The following is a 13,805-nucleotide window of genomic DNA, read 5'->3' as shown; positions in this document are numbered from 1 at the left end:
CCTCAACATTAATGAAAATGAATCCCACGGGGTGCCTGTTAGCTTTGGGCCCAGAACAATGAGCTAATTGGAAGTGGTGAAGAGAAAAAGCAGCTGACACTCATAAACCTATGCAGCAATAGGCAGTTCAGTTCCTGGGCAGTGGGTGACAGCCAGCCTTTCTAGCCAACCAAGATGTCAATGGCTTCTGAAAATGATTGCCCAAGGAATACCAGGCTGCCAGCAAGGACAAGGCTTATCTATAGATCCTATCACTGGGCTGGGAGCCACCTGTGATGGCTGAGTGCCCAGGGATTCAAGTTCTGAGAATACCCTGTGCATTGAGGAAATATGTGAGACCTAAAGACAGTCAACTGGAGTGTCATATGAGAAGCCCCAAAGTCAGGGGACTTGCTTCATGGATTTCTTTGGGTGCATCTTCAGGCTTCAGCCTTCCAGCTATCAAATAAGCACATTAATACCTGTCCTCCCAGACTCCCAGCACTGCTTTTCTGGACATCGAATGAGATGATATATCATCTCATTTGCAACTCAACTTAGAACACTATAAAGTGAGAGATGTGATGTGCGAACAGAAGAGTTTGGCAGGGTGAGCTGAAGTATCAGACTGCCTATTTTACTCAGTTTAGGCTCAAAAACTAATTCATAACACCTAATAGATAGCATATTAAAAAGCAGAGACATTACTTTGCCAACCAAGGTCTGTCTAGTCAAGGCTATGGTGTTTCCAGTGGTCATGTATGGATGTGAGAGTTGGACTGTGAAGAAAGCTGATCGCCGAAGCATTGATGCTTTTGAACTGTGGTGTTGCAGAAGACTCTTGAGAGTCCCTTGGACTGCAAGGGGTCCAACCAGTCCATTCTAAAGGAGATCAGTCCTGGGTGTTCATTGGAAGAACTGATGCTAAAGCTGAAACTCCAATACTTTGGCTACCTCATGCGAAGAGTTGACTCACTGGAAAAGACTCTGATTCTGGGAGGGATTGGGGGCAGGAGGAGAGGGGACGACAGAGAATGAGATGGCTGGATGGCATCACTGACTCGATGGACTTGAGTTTGAGTGAACTCCGGGAGTTGGTGATGGACAGGGAGGCCTGGAGTGCTGTGATTCATGGGGTCGCAAAGAGTTGGACACGACTGAGTGACTGAACTGAATTGAACTGAACTGAAGACTGATGAGAGAATTGAGGTGTATATATATAATATAAATACAATATAAAACATATTAAATGTATTTGGAATGGTACTGAATTAAATAGCTTTTATATATGATGGGTTACTGTTTTCAGGGCTACTTTGTCTTGTAGTGACTGATCTGAGCTCATTGCCAGAGATCCAGTTTGGGCTTGTACTTTGCTTCTTTTTCTAATCATTTCTGGTCATGTGGATTAAATGCCCATTCTTCCCATAGCAGTCCTGCATTACACAAAGAGGGGTGGTAGGCTGAGTAGACAAAGCAGTGGAGGATTCTAAAGATACAGTAGTTCACAATGTGTGAGAGATCTAACCAGTCAAGGTGCCATTTCTTTCCAGAACGTGGCAATCACACTGCATTGCAGACTCAGTACACACTTGTCCACCTGCAGGGCCAAGCAGGGATGTAACATCATCTTCAGTGACCCTTGGACTGTTTAGCTAGATAACTGATGGAGTCCAAGACACAGAAAATTGGGAAGTGTGTGTGTGTGTGTGTGTGTGTTTCCTGCACAGGGAATGCAAAACATCCAACATGAAAAAATGGTAAGTTCCTTGGATTAAAGAGAGGGTACAGAAGGTCTCCCCAACTGTCTCTCTGTACACCTCCATCCTGCCTGTGTCTCTCTCAGGGTTTCCTTGGACCTTCTCATTACTCATGTGCAGTCTCAAGTGGGAATTTCTGGCAGGTGCTGAGTGATGTCTCCCACACTGTGCTGAGCATAAATCCCATGGTAAGTCCAGGAACAGGGTCCATGTGGCTGCGTCTGAGCACATCCCTCAGTAAAGCACAACTGAGTAATTCACACACTGCCAGTAGGAGTGAAAACTGGCACAGCCTTCTGAGAACACGATTTGGCAGTCTTTCAAAACTAAAGAGGCACCTACCATTTAACCCAGCTTTTACTTTGAGAAATCGGTCTTCCTGAGAAACAAGTACATACATGCATAGAGGAAGAGGCATAAACCTGCTGATTGCTGCAGATCAGTAAAAGTAAGGAAGCAGAAACAGCCCAAGTGCCCATCCCAATGCACAAAAATGGGAGCACACTCACTATGATATGTTTGGAATTGCAGAAAAGGGAGATCATGCAAAATCCATTTATAGAAGCTGTTTAAGATATTGAGGTAATTTAGTATACAGACCAGAGTGGCACAGAAAGCTTCCAATTACACATTGAGTAGAAAACGTAGACTGCCAAATATTAAATGTAGTGAAGTCCCTTTCATTAGCATATGCATGGAGATAAGGTCTTGATGAATAGATGTGGAACCATTAATGACTCTTACCTTGATGGGAGAAGGGGGTGGAGAATACAGGTGATCTATGCTTTCTATTTATTTCTATAGTGCTTGACTTCTTCACGATGAAGAAATATTAATTTTGAATGTTAAAAAACCCAGTCAATATGATTAAGAAAATGCACATCAACTATCCTGAGGGTAAATAAATCTGAGGGGTTGAGGCTGCCTGTCCACCCTTGGGGCATTCAGAAGGGTTGGAGTTGCAGTGTCAAGGATCCAGTGAGGTGGTTCAATTCAGGCACTTCTGTGGGATCTTTGGTAGGAAGTGATCATGTTTTGCTGGACTTGGATGGAGCACAGGCAGCTCAAGGAGAGTGTTGCCATTGCCTTCTCCAGGGGATCTTCCCAACCCAGGGATTGAATGAGTCTCCCTCATTGCAGGCAGATTCTTTACTGTCTGAGACACCAGGGAAGCCCCTTCTCATTGAGGGCACCAAACGCCAATCAGTTTCAGAGCAGAGGAGCAGTTGGCCCGGTAAGGATGCAGGGACAGCCCCTACCATTCTCCTCCCGCAGAGCTGGCATGAAGCGAGGCTACGTCAGAGCTGGCTCTTCCTCAGGAGCAGTTCTGGGTCTGAGCCAGCTGGGAAGGAAGGGTTTCCTTAGGACCAACCCATCTCACAGGCTGGGGACTCAGCACATCCCCTCTTTCCCTCTTCCTTTCCTCCCAGAGGCCTCAGAAAAACTTTTTTGATCCCCTTTATGAGTCTCTAACTCTTAAAAATGTGGTTGCGGGTGAGCTGGACTAGAAAACTCTGACGGTACACTGGGGAGCATCGGTTCTGGGAAATGACCTTCAGTCAGCATCCTGAGTGTACAGTAATCACCATCCTGAGTATATAATGCTCTGAAAGATAAAACTGGCTCTATGGGAACTTAGAAGGAAGGAATCCCTCTAGTCTGGGGTTGAGAAAGGCTCTCTTAAGGAAGTGGGGCTGAGCTCTCAGAGGTAAGTAGGAATGGACAAGGGTGGGAGGCTTGGGAGGGAACACTGTGGTAGACACTCCAGGCAGAGCAGATGGTGTTGTGAGCTAGGGGGACAGCAGTGAAGGTGGAGAGAGGTGAAGCAAGGGGAGAAGGGGGGCAGTGAGAGAGAAAAGAAATGATTTGTATGGAGATACATGTGACTACCAGCATCACTAGCCCCTTCACACACATACCACCTCTGAATGTCTTATTGGAAACAGATGGAGGGTGAACTGGTCAACCCCAAAGGATTTCTCACAGGGTTAGATCCCTCTTTTTACTAATTATTTAATCCTTTACTGAAGAGAAACTAAGAGTTGAATTAACTCAGGTGCCTGCTAATTAAGAAACAATGAGAAATTAAGATAAGAGGATCTGAACTGAGTATGGTAGAAATACACACTTGACAGTTTAGGTTTTATCTCTGTCCTTTGTACTGGACAGGAATCCGAAATGCCAGACGGTCTGGTTCAAGGCCATGCACTCCTTGTCCGGACTCCTGGGCCTTCTTCCTTCCTCAGGAAACGCAGGCCGTTGCCTGTGGACTCAGACGCCCAGAACTTTTCCCTCTTAAACCCAAAGAGTTCCCCACTGCAAGCCTCAGGGATTTCACTCTGCCAGCCTTCCTCTCACCCTCGTAGACCCAGGCTCCTTTCTCTGGGTGACTCTGCACAGCCCCTTCCTGATACTGCAGCACCGGACCTCCACCCACCTCCGAGCCACACAGAGTCCTCACACGCACCTCCTGAGCCCCAAACCTCCCCTCCCCTCACATGCTGCTCCTTCCTGGCCTTCACTTTTCTCTACCATTTTATTTCCTTTGTCCCAGGCCGAACTCACAGGCACCTCTGACCAGATCCCTCCAGACTACCAGTAATGGGAGGGGGACAGCAGTAATGAAGGGGGAATAGGCAGGACTCCCTCTGGACCCCTGGACCTCCCCAGCCACCCGCGCCCTGCCCCTTTCTCACCACCTCTTCCTCAACTGCCAGCCTCCCATTAGATACAGAGCACCACCTTGGCATGCCAGGGTGCTGGGGATATCTGAAGACCCCTTCTTAGAACTGGAACCTTGGAGCTGTCTGGTCTGAGGAGTGGCGTAGGTGGGAGGCCTGGCCAGCGGGTGGAGAGCACCTCTCTGTGAGTTCTGCCTCACAGGAGCAGGTATTCCCCAGAGAAAACACCTTCTAGTCCCACAGGACTTCATGTGGGGCTCGTTGCCTTCATTCACAGATTCGGTGGGCCACCGTGGGCCTGTTCTCCTTATGGAGAGACGGTCTGAGACTGTTAGACTGAAATGAGGCCACGATCAGGTGGGTTTCTGGAAAATGAACTAAGATGCAAAGAACCTCGTTTATAAAGATAAGAGGTTCTTAGGCTCTTAGTGACCACAAACACTTAGAATGGGGGTAAAGGGCCCAGAAAGATGTCCATGTGCAAAAGTGCCCCAAACTCTGCACACAGCACGGGCTCCATCCTGCAGAGGGCCAGGGAGAGTGAGGCTGGCCCCCGGAGTTCCCACCCCCAGGCCAGAGTGGGCGAGGGCAGCCGAGCTTCTCCTGGGTCCAGTCCCCAGGTCCTGGCTGCAGAGAGAGAATGAATGAGCAAGCACCTTTCTTGTTTCTTTAGGGATAGCAGCATCTCACAGAGGCTCTGCCTCTCTGCTGTCACTGCAGCTGCAGCAGAAATTGTCCTCCAGGTCCAGAGGCGAGCAAAGTGCTATTCCCAATGCTTTCATTAGTGAAAAGTCTACAGAATTTGCCCTGCAGCCTTGAACCAATCTGTTGAATCCTGACCAGCCAGCTGAACCTAGGGCCTTCCTAGGTCTCTAGAGAGGAGAGACGCTCCTAAACACAAACACACACACACTCGCACACACATGCACACACGTGCACACACACGCGCGCACATACACGCGCACACACATGGGTCAAGAGACCAGTCTCTATGGTAGGAATTTATCTGGGCTCCAAACTTTGCTGGAATGTTGACCAGGGCAAAATAAATGAGGTTTCTACAATTCCAATAAATAAGCAAGCAAACAAACAAAAATCAATATCTCATAAAGGAATGAGAGCAAAGTCTGAAGGAAACCTGGCTTAGTCTAAGACTTCTCTATCCCTTAAAAAATTTTTAAAAAATGTATTGATTTACAATGTTGTGTTAACTTCTGTTCAGCAAAGTGACTCACGTATAAATGTATATACATATATATATTCTTTTTCATGATCTTTTTCATTATGGTTTATCAAAGGATATTGAATATAGTTCCCTGTGTTGTGAAGTTTATGCATCCTATATATGATAGTTTGCATCTGCTAATCCCAAGCTCCCAGTTCTTCACTCCCTTACCCCTTTCCCCCTTGGCAACATGAATCTGTTCTTTATATCTGTGATTCTGCTTCTGTTTCATAGATATGCTGATTTGTGTTGTATTTTCAATTCCATATATAATTGACATCATATGGTATTGTCTTTGTCTTTCTGATTTACTTCTCTTGCTATGATAATCTCTTAGGTTCATCCATGTTGTTGCATACCCATTTAAATTTGTAATGAACTCACCTTGCCCCAATCCAGAGGACAAGAAATGAAATTGTTTTCCTTGTCAATTTGGGGTGTTCCTCCTAGATTTTCCTTCAAGATAATAAGAGAAAAATTGCCTTTTGTTTATTTTGCTTTAGGATTCAATCAACAAACATTTACTATGAGTCTTCAATGCACCACTATACATAGAACCACAACAAAGAATTGGACAGGTGCACCCCTCCCTCTTCCCTACACCACAGAAATAAGTCCGGGTGCAGTAAGTCTTCCTGCAGTCTCCCTGGATGTCTTGTCATCTGGGAGTCATGCAGGAGTCCCTGCACTTCAGGGGATGTGACATTAAATGCCTCCTAGAAGGATGAAAGCAGCACACGGGGCTGGGTCTTCCATGGGGCCTGTTTGCCCCAGACATACTTTCCCAGCTCTTCAGTGTCCATCTCACTCCCACCCTTCCCAGCAGCAGGCGTGCCGGCGGGTGAGACACGGTCTGCACAGTTACAGGGCCACCACAGGAAAGCGGTCCAACGCCCCAGGAGTGCTGGCTGTGGTGGGCCTGGGCTGGCCCCGCATAGAAGCCACAGGTGAGAGAGAAGTCACCATCCTGAAACATTGGTGGAGAGCTTGTCCTCTGAGCAGCCCCATCTTCCTCCTTCCCCTTGGTAGCCCTGTCTCGTCTCTGAGGCCCCCAGCCTTCCACTTCCCTGGGAAGGCAGCCTCCTGGGGCCCAGTTGTGATGAGTGGTGCCTGTGAGGATAACACCAAACTCCAGCCATGGCCTACCAAGCCCTGGGGTGTCTTGCTCATCTCTCCAGGTGCAGCCCCACTGCTTTCTCTGTCCAGTGTTGGTCTTCCCTCAGTTTCTCATTGTTACCTCCTGTCCCTGGGGTCCTCACACACACTGTTCCCTCCTCTGCCTGAGGGTTTTCCCCTGACTCCCTCTCCTTACCGGCCTTCACCCTCACTAAATTGCCTCTTGTTCATCCTTCAGATCTCAGCTCAAGCATCTCTGTGTCAGAGCAGCCTTCCCTGCCCCCTGGTTCTGTCTGCTCATCGGTCCTAGTTCCTTTCTATGCAGCGTGGTTATTTGATCAATACCTATCTTCCCTACTAGGTCATACAATCTGTGTGGGCAGGGACTGGCCTGTTTTTGCTCACTGTGTCTGACATCTGTCACAAAGCTTGTGATTGCCTACAGAGTAGGCAATCAGTAAAAGCCTGATGAACACTTGGATGGATAAATGGATCAATGAATGCCTTGTATGAAGAAAGCTGTCCATACCAAGCAGATCCCCTGGCATTCACTTTGTGTGCCGGACTGGCAGCAGTGGAGTCTAAGGAGCTCAGGGTGTCTGCCAGGCCCACAGCAAAATTGCCAGGAAAGTGGCCCAAGCTAATCCATTTCTAGAGAGGTCACTGTGACTTGTGCCCTGTGGTTTGAATGGAAGCAACCTTATAGCTCTGGCCATCGTTTCCCAGATGAGGTCTGACGCCCCTGCCAAACTGCAAATGAGCTGGATGTGGAGAAGCCAATACTTCTCTGAGGAGGACTGGCATGAAATTCTATCCAGGATAATTCATTTTGGGTGATCGCAGATATAGTAGTTTCTCTTAAGAAGCCTAACTACCAGGAATTCTGGAAAAGGGAGAAAAGAAAAGGAGGGTCAGTCACTCTGGGGCTGGCTCGGTCTGCAGGCACGCCCTGAGCTATTGTTCTAGGAGACTGCTGGACAACCCAGCCTCGGTAGCTCGGAGACCACAGTGACTTTATGGTTGAGGAAACCACATCCCTGTCATACCACATGCCACATAGCCTTGTAGTATGCCTCTTTTTTATCACTGGTGACTCATGTCCATCCCTTCCTTTCAGTTTGAAGGAGAAGGAACAGATCTAGAGACCATGAGGATGAGGAATACTTTTCTCTGTATGTGTTCATCCTCATAGTGCGGTGAGTAGAAGAAAAAAATCTCTGGTTCCTTGTTAAGCTTGTTAGGAGTCTCCAGAGGCAGAAGCTAGGAACCACTCAGCACAGAAACCTGTGTCTAGTGTCTTTTTCTCATGATACGCTCAGAAAGCTGTGGCACATTAGCCTGCTGCTTGAGTTGTGCATGGCATCCTAGTAGCTCCAGAACTGCCAGGGTCCTTAAGGTGACAGAGCATAGACCCTGAAGACATGGCCTGTTTGTGAGTCAATACTAATCACCAGCACCCCAGGTGCTGAACCTCTCAGGAGTCAATGCAGATACAGATTCCTGGGGATCTGGGTGCCTCTTGTTACTCCAGTTTGTTTGTGGTTATTTCAGTGTTTCGCTTTGGCTCCATCCCTTCATTCTTTCTGGAGTTATTTCTCCACTAAATCAAATCCCTTATGATTATACAGTGGAAGTAAGAAATAGATTTAAGGGTCTAGATCTGATAGATAGAGTGCCTGATGAACTCTGGACGGAGGTTCGTGACATTGTACAGGAGACAGGGACCAAGACCATCCCCATGGAAAAGAAATGAAAAAAAGCAAAATGGCTGTCTGAGGAGGTCTTACAAATAGCTGTGAAAAGAAGAGAAGCGAAAAGCAAAGGAGAAAAGGAAAGATATAAGCATCTGAATGCAGAGTTTCGAAGAATAGCAAGGAGAGATAAGAAAGCCTTCCTCAGCAATCAATGCAGAGGAAAACAACAGAATAGGAAAAACAAGAGATCTTTTCAAGAAAATCAGAGATATCAAGGGAACATTTCATGCAATGATGGGCTCAATAAAGGACAGAAATGGTATGGACCTAACAGAGGCAGAAGATATTAAGAAGAGGTGGCAAGAATACACAGAAGAACTGTACAAAAAAGAGTTCACGACGAAGATAATCACAATGGCATGATCACTCACCTGGAATGTGAAGTCAAGTGGGCCTTAGAGAGCATCACTGTGAACAAAGCTAGTGGAGGTGATGGAATTCCAATTGAGCTATTTCAAATCCTGAAAGATGATGCTGTGAAAGTGCTGCATTCAATATGCCAGCAAATTTGGAAAACTCAGCAATGGCCACAGGACTGGAAAAGGTCAGTCTTCATTCCAATCCCAAAGAAAGGCAATGCCAAAGAATGCTCAAACTACCGCACAATTGCACTCATCTCACACGCTAGTAAAGTCATGCTCAAAATTCTCCAAGCCAGGCTTCAGCAATATGTGAATCGTGAACTCCCAGATGTTCAAGCAGGTTTTAGAAAAGGCAGAGGCACCAGAGATCAAATTGCCAACATCCGCTGGATCATGGAGAAAGCAAGAGAGTGCCAGAAAAACATCTATTTCTGCTTCATTGACTATGCCAAAGCCTTTGACTGTGTGGATCACAATAAACTGTGGAAAATTCTGAGAGATGGGAATCCCAGACCACCTGACCTGCCTCTTGAGAAACCTGTATGCAGGTCAGGAAGCAACAGTTAGAACTGGACATGGAACAACAGACTGGTTCCAAATAGGAAAAGGAGAACATCAAGGTTGTATATTGTCACCCTGCTTATTTAACTTCTATGCAGAGTACATCATGAGGAACACTGGGCTGGAAGAAGCACAAGCTGGAATCAAGATTGCTGGGAGAAAGATCAATAACCTCAGATATGCAGATGACACCACCTTATGGCAGAAAGTGAAGAGGAACTCAAAGGCCTCTTGATGAAAGTGAAAGAGGAGAGTGAAAAGGTTGGCTTGAAACTCAACATTCAGAAAACGAAGATCATGGCATCTGGTCCCATCACTTCATGGGAAATAGATGGAAAAACAGTGGAAACAGTGTCAGACTTTATTTTCTTGGGCTCCAAAATCACTGCGAATGCTGATTGCAGCCATGAAATTAAAAGACGCTTACTCCTTGGAAGGAAAGTTATGACCAGCCTGGATAGCATATTAAAAAGCAGAGACATTACTTTGCCAACCAAGGTCCGTCTAGTTAAGGCTATGGTTTTTCCAGTGGTCATGTATGGATGTGAGAGTTGGACTGTGAAGAAAGCTGATCGCCGAAGAATTGATGCTTTTGAACTGTGGTGCTGGAGAAGACTCTTGAGAGTCCCTTGGACTGCAAGGAGATCCAACCAGTCCATTCTAAAGGAGATCAATCCTGGGTGTTCATTGGAAGGACTGATGCTAAAACTGAAACTCCAATACTTTGGCCACCTCATGCAACGAGTTGACTCACTGGAAAAGAGTCTGATGCTGGAAGGGATTGGGGGTGGGAGGAGACGGGGACAACAGAGAATGAGATGGCTGGATGGCATCACCGACTCGATGGACATGAGTCTGAGTGAACTCCGGGAGTTGGTGATGAACAGGGAGGCCTGGCGTGCTGTGGTTCATGGGGTCGCGGAGAGGCGGACACGACTGAGTGACTGAACTGAACTGAACTGATGTCAGTGTTGCAAAAACAAAAAAAGCAAGCAAAGTGAGAGTGTATCTACGTCCATGAGATTGCTCATAGACCTCTACAATGAATTCCAGCTGTGTGATGGGATATGTAAAGGGAGAGAAAGAAAAAAAAAAGTTTAAAAGTTTAGTTCAGGCAATGCTGATCAGAATAAAAGGGTGCTTTGGGTCCACCTTATGTAAGTGGATTGGAGAGGGAGCCATGTAAGCCTGTCTCCCTGGCTTGACTGCAGTCCATGTGAGCAGGGGCCCTGCCTGGTTTTGCACTGTAAGTCATTCTCCATGTCTGGCCCAAGGCCTGGCACATAACAAGCCCTTCACAAATGTTTGTTGAGTGAATAAATGAATGAGAAAGAAGGTTTCAGTCATGAAGTCAGAGATCAAAATAGACAACTGACTGAAGGAAGAAATATGGAGGGAAGGTCAAGGAGAGAGGCGAATATTCTTTTCCACTGATATCTTTATCTCCGAACATCCTTATTTTTCATGAAAAAAATAGAGGAACATTTAGGACCATTCCCTTACCATTATAGTGCCTGGCATATACTATTCATAGAGACTCATCCAGTAATCATAAGAAAATAAGATAAATATTTTTACCCATATGATAAATAGACTTCTTTCCCATGGTCCTGGAAACCAGAAGCGTTCCCAGATGGCTTTTGCTCAGACCCCAGAGACATCAGAGCCAGGACCACATGGGAGCTCAGACATCTCATTTTTGGCAGAATGATCTGGCAGGGGGGCTCCCACTACCCCATCCATGATACGTTGAGTGCAGGCGAACTGGTTGACTTCTTCCCTCATTTTTTAAATCGTTTGAACTCTGATTTTAACACACAGTGCGATAGCATTCTTACCAAAACAGGTTTGTGGGAGCAACACAGATGAGATCAACCCCCTTGGACTGCTTAGCACAGCTCCTCTCTGCAATGGAAACATTACACGCCGTGATTCGGGTGGCCAGAGTTGACTTAAAGGAGCTTAACTGATTTGATTCATCAGTTCAAATCACCTTTAATGTGGCACATTAGTAATGCCACCATATTGTAAATGATACATCCACAGAGGCATTAGTCACTACACAAATAGAATTAATAGGTTTCACTACACTTCAAGATAAACATGTTGGAACAGTAACTCCATTCACTTCGGACCTTTTGAGCTTGTTCAGGGCCCTTACCTGACTGTTAGAATAAACACAGAGTTTTATGGCCTACTTGCTCTGTGTGACTTCACCATCACCAAGTGACACACATCCAGTTTAGAAATTACAACTGTGTCTGTCCACACATTTATTCATTTATGTGTTTGTTAATTCATTCATCATTCATTCACTCTTTTATTTAGTCACTGAGATTGTTTTCCAGCTCAGGTCAGAAAGTATTGTGATTCCTTGACTGTTATCGTAAGATTCACAAAAACCATTTTGGGGTGAGTCAAGAGAGCAGGCAGCGTGCATAATGGTTAGAGCAGGAGTTTGGGTGTTGGATGCACCTGGATTTGAATTCTAGTTTCATTACGAACAATCTGTATGAACCCAGACATTGACTTCACTTCTCTGAGATTCCGTTTCTTTATTGTAAAGTGGCTGTGAAATCCCTCACCTCCCACCTTCTCTACGTTGCTTATCTTCCTTCCTATGCAACTCTCACTGGGCCAAGAATCACATAAAGATTTGTGAGGGCCAAGCAGACCTCCTGAAGAAGGCATTTAACTTGGCCTGGGGAGCAAGGACAGGACAGGTTGTGGGAAGGACCATTCCTTACAGAGGTTACTGTGAAAGCAGAGTTAAGTTGATGGGAATGTTATGGCGGGTTAGGAGTAGTGGGTCAGCTGACACCAGCTTAGTGATGGGAAAGGTGGTGGTACAGGGGCGTGGAGGGAGGAGTTAGAAGGGCCAGGGTTGTGGAAAGCAGAGAATGCAAGATATTCAAGAGATTACAAAACTCGAGGAGTAACAAATGGGGCCTAGGTACAAAATATTTCAGCCAAATTCTATTATACTTTTCAGTGATCCACAAAGCATTTTGCAAACATCAGTGCTTAAAACACACCCTCCAAGGTGGAGTCAGAAACATATCTGGGAGTTGCAACCCCAAGCGGGCTGTAGAAATATGTCTATTCACAATGACTAATTCGTTAATGGCTTGTGCCTTAGTTTCTTCATTTAGAAAAAGGAATTTGATGACATTAGTAATAGGAATTACATTGTCAGTTTTCTATGACATTTAGTAAAATATAGAAAGCACACTGCCCTGTACTTAGTATAAAGTCTGTATTTGATCAATATTAGCTATTCTTATTGGGCTTCCCTGGTGGTTTGGTGGTAGAGAATTAGCCTACCAATGCAGGAGATGCAGGTTTGATCCCTGGGTCAGGAAGATCCCCTGGAGAAGGAAATGGCAACCCACTCCAGTAGTCTTGCCTGGAAAATCCTACGGACAGAGGAGCCTGGCAGGCTATAGTCCATGGGGTTGCAAAAGAGTCAGATATGACTTAGTGACTAAACAGCAACAACGTTATTATTATTATTGCATGAAGTGATGTCTGGAAAGATGTTCCATCAACTTATTGACCATGGTTATTTCTACACATGTGGTTTCAAGTAACTTATACTCTTTTATTCCTTTTCTGTATAATTTGAAATTTTCTAGTAAACATGCAATATTTAAAAAAATATAAAGCTCTTTTTCAAAAAAATTCATATGAAATACTTCAGGATATGTAGTCTAGAGGGATGCAACTCTGCCTGTAACAACTTTTCAAATGATCAAAATGCATAGTTTAACCCTTAGCACTAAAAACTCCATTTCAGAAAAGGTCTTTGTTTTTCATTTTCACACGTGAATGGTCTATAACATGCAGCAGTTTGCTTTTTTTAATGAAGCAAGAGATCCTCAAAGGTATGAAAAATCTCTTCCATTGTAAATGCTTGGGCTTATAGCTTTGAAATGACAGATTTTATTTTCTGGCTTCCGATTTTCCAACAAATGTTCAAGGAAATTAAAGACAGAAGACCAACAGACATTCCCCCTGGCGACTGAGCTTCACCAGGACAGAGAAAATACCACTCCACCTTTGCATTCTGAGTTCTTGGCCCAGTGCCGGAGGCACAGTAGGTACTACAGCAATATTTAAGCTGAATGAATAAGTGAATGAGTGAATCCTAAATCCTGGGGCTGAGTTTTCGCTTGGGAAGTGGGGGAGTGACACCTGTTACATATTAAAATTGGATTAGGAAATTTTAAAAAATTAAGTGCAAACAAAGTGATTTGACTAGGATCAAACCTAAAGCTGAACTTGAAGCAGAAAATCCAGTGACTATTTATTGAGGGTTTAGGGCACTCCGGGCCTGATGTAAGTGTTGTGAAGAGGAGCTTAATTCC

The sequence above is a fragment of the Moschus berezovskii genome, chromosome 8 (assembly GCF_049115385.1).
Source record: "Moschus berezovskii isolate FMDL1 chromosome 8, NW_MosBer_1.0, whole genome shotgun sequence".
Classification (NCBI taxonomy): domain Eukaryota; kingdom Metazoa; phylum Chordata; class Mammalia; order Artiodactyla; family Moschidae; genus Moschus; species Moschus berezovskii.
Note: the sequence above shows the minus strand (reverse complement) of the source record.